The 8,210-nt window shown below is 37.6% G+C and overlaps 1 protein-coding gene across 4 annotated transcripts in view; it reads left to right on the top strand.

The window, feature by feature from the left end:
• The window catches only part of LOC145662976 (uncharacterized), a gene marked incomplete at its 5' end in the record, with an annotated part of 292,449 nt that overhangs the window by 95,229 nt on the left and 189,010 nt on the right, over positions 1-8,210 (top strand).

The raw sequence follows: 8,210 nt of genomic DNA, 5'->3' as shown, positions 1-8,210 counted from the left end.
TTTTACTATCAATTTTAATTAAAATGTATTTTTATTTCATATTTTTCGTATTGAGATTTTTTTATTCAGTTACTACATAAACTGGAGTAGTATTTTCCTGTTCGTTGCTCTGGTAACCAAGGCCGGATCCAGGATTGTCTGAGAAGGGGGTGCACCAATAACTATCAAAATGACCAATCATACTGAAACTCTTCAAAGTGACATGTGACAGTATTCTTTAACCTGACAACGCTGATACATAGAACCGAGGGGGTATTTTAAAGAGGTTCGCAAGTGGAATGGAGGACAAAAATGTCCTTCACTGCTCCTGCCTTCTGTTTTCTTTCCTACTTTAAAAATGTTATATTGTTTTGCTTAGTGAATCCTTTGGCTTCAACCTTCAAAAAATCAACTTAAACTTGCTTTTGCAAAGCTCTGCTTTCTTTTAAGCCCCAAACAGAGACATGGTGGCAGAAAGTTTCGGAATGTGTTGCTATTTTCACTGCTAGCTTCTAATTTTAGAGAGTGTATATTTACAACGAAGGGGGGCGTTGCACGTGCACCTTTGCACCCCCCCCTAAATCCGGCCCTGCTGGTAACGTATGTTTTCTATACTGGCTCCTTGTTGCTATTGTTTACTTGCACTTTCCCTTACTTTGATGACATAGTGATTGATCTTTTCCCACCTCTTTTTTTTTCTTTCATCCGTCAATGAACTTACGAATATACATGTTTCATTGTGATGCTTATCAATCCGAAAAGAAACATCATTTTGTCTTTAACCTATTCTTTAGCACATGTAGTATAGAAAATAAAATTTAAAAAAATACATGACGGTCACCATGGTAACGAGCAGTTTATGATGATGTTATACTATTCTAGTATATAACGTAGAGCATAAATGAATCAATTTTTTTCTTGTAAGATACATACATTTTCCAATTGGACCAATCCATTACACGACATTGAGTACCTACTTTACCATCTTTATTTTGAAGCAAATTTATAAAGAATTTCTTCCTGAGGGTACCACGTTAAGTGCCACTACGTATGTGGAAATACTGAAACGTCTTGTGTAACGATCAAGCATATACTCGCTCAGTACACCAACGCAACTGGATTCTGCTCCATGATAATGCCCGGCCACATACTGCCTTTCTGGTACAGCAGTTCCTGGCCAACAGGAGAGTTATGTTACCCAATTACCCACCCTACTCCAGAGATTTGTTTTCCCCTGGACTTTTCCTTGTTCTTCAAATTGAAATCAGCCCTGAAGGGCCAGTGGTTTCCGAACATTTTGAACATCCAATTTATATTACGATCCAACTGAAGGCCATCCCTAAAGACGAATACGCCAGGAGTTTCCACGACTCGTACAGCCGTTCCCAGAAGTGCATTACTATCAACGGGGATTACTTCGAAGAACAGTAAGTAACTACTGTTTCAGGTAAGACAACACTCCATTCGAAAAATAGACACATTCACCGAACTTTCTGGACAGAGGTTATATATATACTAAACAAGCTCCCCTTACAATTAGGGATGCACACGAGACGAGTCGAGTCGAGATTTAAAGCTTCTCGTGATTTATCTTGAGAAAATATGCTGTATTGACTCGTGTTCCGATTGGAAAATATATTCATGTCTCGACTCATCTCGAAATTAGAGACGAGACAAAATATACGAGGTAAAGTATACAATAAAAAATAAAATGTAGGAAATTTGAAACATTCTGATTAACATGCAACAATCTTACAAGTTATGACAAGAAGCAGCCCACACTTGGACAAGACAACGGATATAGTTCATGAAATCATATTTTTCTGGTTTTTGAGATCAACAAATATTTTATGCCTTGTAAAATTTTAATACTTTGGTGCTCATCAGACGTCTCCTCATTTTTCTTATTTTTCAAAATATTGCGAAATTAAAATTAATACTAAAATTCCTTTGTCCATTTTCGATAAATATAATGTACACACGTCTTTTGAAAATGCACATATGTATTGTTTAAGCTAGACGTGAAAATACAAGTTTTCTGAACAACAAAACTATAAATTTAATATTCATATACTTCTTGTTCAGTGCCAGGATTGAAAAGGAGTTTGGAAGTACCAACTTTCAACCCTGTTTTGACTCATGATTTGATGTAACTAAAAATGTTCACCTTTTGAGGCTTGTAGAAAAAAGGAAGAAAACAAAATCGTGTTTCCAGTTTATAATAATAATTTAACGACACATTGCACAATTCGTATACATGTTTACCTATTCATTCAATCAGGCACGTAGCCAAGGGGGGGTCCAGGGGGTCCGGACCCCCCCCCTTCGAGACCAGAAATGAAAAAAATTAAGGAAGGATGAAACAAAATGAAATGAGAAAAAGAAGGATCAGCGTTAAAAATAAACTACAGGAAGCTTTTGGTTACTCTTTCTTATGAGGAAATTTGTATTACTTGCAATACATGGTTGCAAGGTGAGCGATATATCCTGGAAGAGTCAGGGAATTTGAAATTTCTAGAAAAGTTGCGGAATTCTCAGAATTTCTGCTACTAGTCAGGGAGAGTTCAAGCTTCCGAAAGCATAGTACCGTGGTGTAACAGCGTGGACATTTTTTTATCATTTTTCGTCATCGCATCCATGCAATATCAAACATGTTATTTCAAAAACAATTTTCTACTGCTCCTTTAACCTGTCATTGGAACAGACAGTAGTTGACGGAATAATAAAAACAAAATTGTATAGAAAGAAAGTTCTGTTAACATTTGATTCAACAGAGAAAGGAACGCAGATATTGTAAAATATTTTACAAGACATTATTGAGTATGTACTTTTTATAATAGTGAATATGTACTTTTTATAATAGTTGAGGTCATAATGAAAGGAAAATTGGTATATGTGAATAAACAGAGAAAGGATGTAAATATTGTATAATCTTTTTCAATACGTCTTTTTTTAAAATTTTACTCGAGATTTCTTCATAGTTTATTAAAATACTTACCAACATATCCTCACAAACAAATATATGTTGATCGTAAAGTATTTTAGATTGATCGCGCTCCTGGGCCTTCAGAATTTCATGTCCCCCCCCCCCCGTTACGAAATCCTGGCTAAACGAACCAATATATATTCCAATAAAATTGTTTAGAATGATCGACCCCTGGTGTGATGACCAAGGGCGCCGATCCTCGGACCCCCCCCCCTTCACGCAATCCTGGCTACGTGCCTGATTCAATTCAACTCAGGCCACTTCAAATATCTTTCAGTTTTATACGTTAACGAAGAATTAATTGATAAGTATTCAGACAGATTACAACCTGAATTGTTAGAACGCGAACGCAAGTTCCATCAGATATCTAAGCAATTCCTGCGGATAATAATTGGAGCATGTGTAATTAAGCTCTTTTTAGCAGCCTCCTGTCCATATTCTCCAATTTGCAGATGACACCGCTTACCTAGCACTTGGCTCTTCTGTAGACCGAATAAACAACACACTTCAACCTGCGTTGGACGACCTTGTCGGATGGTGCCTAAAATGGAAACTTAAACTCAATCCTCTCAAAACGCAAATGACATTTTTTGCCCGGAATAAAAAATGTTGCCCCACACGAGATCCCGAGCGCCTAAGTATTACACTTCTGGACACCCGTCTTCCGCTTCACGACACTCTCAAATATCTTGGTGTCACCTTTGATAAACATTTAACGTGGAATGCCCATCTTCGTCTCTTGGACGCCAACATCCGCCATCGCCTTAATCTCCTTCGACACCTCAAGGGCAGAACGTGGGGACTTAACGCCCAACTCCTACTCTACACATATAAAGTGTTTGTCCGTCCTGCGCTCACCCATGGTCATCTTGCCTGGCTATCAGCGACATCCAAATTTTATGCCCGCATCCAACTACTTGAACGGCGAGCATTACGAATTGCATATTCTCTACCTCAACAAACGCCAACCAGGGAGCTCTATCACCGAACCACCATGCCTACTATCCTCCCACATCTTCGCCGCTTACGCACACGCTATATCTTTACTCGTATTGTCAATGCTCATCCTATTATTGACGAACTGTTGCAACAAACGCCTGCGGTACCCAAATATGCCTATCCACCTATAGACCATCTGTTAGCCATATATGAACAGGATCACTCACCAGCGCAATACAATCCGCATCGTCGTATCTACACCCAGAATGTACATATCCATCGTCCGTGATCACCACCTGGCCTCCTACATAGCTTAATTTCTCAATCCTTCCTAATCAATAGCTGACTTTCAACTTCAACTCACATTTAGATGACCCTTTGTGTTTCACACCATTTCATAACAGCCTGCAACCTTCTAACTTTCTTATCATCAACAGTCGTTATATATCTCTGGCCATAGAGACGGCATAACCGTCTGCGGCCCGCCCATCCCCGGATGGGAATGAAAGACATGTGAAAAAAAATCTGCTGTTTATAAACCTTGCGTACTTGAGTAGGAAAAAATAAATGAAAATAAATAAATAAAGAAAGTGGTTATTTTGCAACCGGGGCTTACTCGGGCTCTTTCGCGTTTCTTCAATGGGACTCGCGTTCCCTACTCTGAATGATCACACTAGACGTAACTCGTACTAGATTGAGCTTCCACTCGCTATTCATAGTGAGATTCTAGCCAGCTCCATCTCGTGCTTATTAAGCTCACTAGGCTAGAGCTTACTAACTGCTCGGGCTCACTATCCTCAATGAGCCTTGTACTCGCTAGTTATATAGAAAAAAGTGAGGCCCAGGTTCCGCGCCGTAGAAGGAAAGATTTACGCTCTTCAGGTAAAGTAACAATTTTATTGAGCCTTACGCAAAGTCGTTTTGACGGATGATTAACGTCATACCGAAGGTCTGACTACTGCAGGAAACATATGTTAGTTGAACTCTTTAGTATGGCACTAATCACGCGTCACAACGACTCTACATAAGGCCCATTATTTCTAATTCATTCTTGGAATTCAAAATATTGAGTTACGATGACCCATCACTCTGCAAGTCATTTTTACTATTACGTACTATTAATGTCATGAACTACACTCATAAGAGGATATCGCTATCATTGATATGAAAAGGACAAAGTTAGCACAAAATAATTTATTCATGCTGGATATGAAATTCTCATCTACATTACTGGCCCCGCAATGAAAGCGCACGGCAGTATGCCGTCCAAGTTCTCAGGCTGTAGCACAGAGTATGTATATTATACGAAACAACTCAAACATTTTTCAAACATTCATAACTTCGCTTCTCATAAACATAGTGTCATGAAAATTAGCTCCGTCACTAACCTGCACCAAGTTATGTCTTTTGTGAAATTTCAATATTGTAACTTTACCTCAAAAAAACCTTAAATTTTGGCACTTATTCATCTTGCAGAGATGGAAACTTGAAATTTGACACAAACGTAGAATTTGTGATACAAGTAAAGGGGAAATTCCGAAAACTAGAAATTTCCACCTCTAAGGGGAAAAATTAGGGGGAAGGCAAAAATTACATGGACTCAAAGCCTATAGGGTACATCCTGTACATGTAGAAACTTGACATATGACACAAATATGGGATTTCTGGTACAAATAAAAAAAAAAAATCCGAAAACTAGAAATTTCTTCTCCAAGGGGAAGGAGGGAACATTAGGGAACAAGACCAAAATTACGTTACTTCATTCAAAATCTTGAAAGTTGGCACAAATGTAGGGTTTGTGATGCAAGCAAAGGGAAAAACCCGAAAACTGGAAATTTCCCTCTCCAAAGAAGAAAAGTAGAGGGCAAAGGTTAAGTTGCGTCACTTGAGTCAAAACCTATACTGTACTTCCTGTACACATAGAAACTTGAAAATTGGTACGAATGCAGGGCTTGTGATATAAGTAAAGGGGAAAAATCCGAAAATAGTAAATTTCCCACTCTAAGAAGAGAAATTAGGGGTCCAAGACAAAATTACACACATAGGTATAATAGTTACGCTATAGTGTAATTTCTGTAAACATGGATACTTGAAATTCGCCACAAATGTATAATTTGTGATACAAGTTCAGAAAAAAGTCGGAAAACAGTAATTTCTTCCTTTCAAGACGGGAAATTAGGGTAAAACTTCAAACTTGAAATTTGGCACAAATGTGAGATAAATGATACAAGTAAAAAAGATAAATAAAGAACAAACTGGAAAAATTAAGGTACAAAGGCAAAATTAAATATTTGTCACGCCACTTATGACACCGATTCACAACCAGGCCTGTAGCCAGCCCAAAAATGTGGAGAGAGCCGGGTAGAAGTTAGGAAGGCCGATCCAATAATATTATAGTTCATTTGCAAGCCTACCGTGAAAATTTTAGGAGCCAGTAAAAATTTAGAAAGGCTCGGTTCCCCTAGACCCCCTTGGATATAGGCCTGTTCAAAACCTATAGGATACGTTGTATAAACAAGGAAACTTCAAATCTGGCACAAGTGTAGTATTTCTTGTAGACTTGCAATCTTTAAAATTTTCACAAGTGTAGACTGTTGTACAAATAAAAGAGAGAGAGTTCGAAGGCTCGAAATGTTTTCCTCTATAGAAAAAAAAAATTACGGGCTAAAGTGAAAAAGTGCATATTGTTACGTCAGTTCTGAAAGTGATTCAAAGCCTACGGAGTGCTTCTTGCAAGCATTTTTTCCACGCTCGACCCTAGCCATAGGAACTAAATACACGTTTCTGATTGGTTGTAGTTTTTCTGATTGTCCAAACCTTCTAGTGTATGTATTGTGTATTATAGTAGAAGAAAATTGTCACTTTGTGTGTTGATAAAAATAAAAATATAATGATGTTTGGGTTACATTTCGTAAGAACACGAGGAATATTTTTTTTTGAAGCTCTAACCTTAAAAAATATGCATTTTGTTCACAAGGAAGCGGGTGAGGTTCGAAGTTGGACCACCTGAGTGTGACGTAATGTCACTTGATATTATCATGGGGGTAAAGGTGGAACAAAACGAGCCCTATGGTGCTTCTGACCCCTTTCGCTTGCTGCCGCTCGCTCAGCTACGTTTCGTAACGTAAGTAAATCACTTTTTATGCATTATATATTACGTACAAGGTAAATGAGTATTATTTTTATCTTATTTTAACGATAAAATTGTTACGAAAGTAAAAAATTGAAAAAAAAACATTTCTTGGGCTGGGTTTGAACCCACGCCAAAAGAAATTGTCATTACTAGCCTGTTGCTCTAGCACGCTCAATCCCGAGGACCGACAGCAGCAGCCCTTGGATTCCTGATATACAAATAATGGTAGGAATGATAAGTATTGCAGAATAGCATTTTTCTACACTAATAAATACTTATTGCACTAAATGGTAATAATAAGTTCACTAGAATTTTTAATGCTAATTCATTTGAATTCAGGAAAAAACATTGCTTAAAATAGTTGGTCTAGGTTCCATGCAAGACAAACATTTCCGAAACAGAAAACACAACTCAGACCTAATGTCCACATGTGGACATACTGCCTCCTTGAAGAATAATAATACAGTCCCAATGTCCACACTTGTGGACATATTTATTTCATTTGCTACAGCTTGTCAATAGTTGAATTGAATGTATTTATTTTAGGAAAAATATCTTCTGACATGATCATTTTAATATACAAATACAATAGAAACCATTAAAAAATAAATTCAAGCAAAATATCAAACAATAATTGCCTGGAGGTTGGAAATATGATCGTGTTATTCTCTTCATTGTATTGCCCATTGTTGTAGTTCATTCCATAGACGTGCAAAGTTGCTTGATTTTCTACCTTGCGTTGTGTGATCTATAGATATTACAATAAGACAAGCAGTAGTACCAACTGCGAATTGATGTATCTAGAAAACACTAAAATAATTTGTCCACAGATGTGGACATTAGGAAGGTAGAGGATATTACGTACAAGGGCAAATGAATATTATTTTTATCTTATTTTAATGATAAAAGTGTTACGAAAATAAAAAATAAAAAAAAAACTTTTCTTGGGCTGGGTTTGAACCTACGCCAAAAGCAATTGTCATTACTAGCCTGTTGCTCTAGCACGCTCAACCCCGAGGACCGACAGCAGCAGCCCTTTGATTTCTGATATACGCTACGTGGTGAGAAACGGATAACTTCAACCAATCAGAACCGCGTATTTAGCTCCTACGGCTAGGTTCGAGAGTGAAGTGGAAAAATCCAAAAACTCCGAATTCCCTCTCCAAAGTGAGG

The sequence above is a fragment of the Thermobia domestica genome, chromosome 10 (genome assembly GCF_964235325.1).
Source record: "Thermobia domestica chromosome 10, izTheDome1.hap1.1, whole genome shotgun sequence".
Classification (NCBI taxonomy): Eukaryota; Metazoa; Arthropoda; class Insecta; order Zygentoma; family Lepismatidae; genus Thermobia; species Thermobia domestica.
The sequence above is the reverse complement of the archived record's forward strand: the minus strand, read 5'-3'. Positions and strand labels throughout refer to the sequence as shown.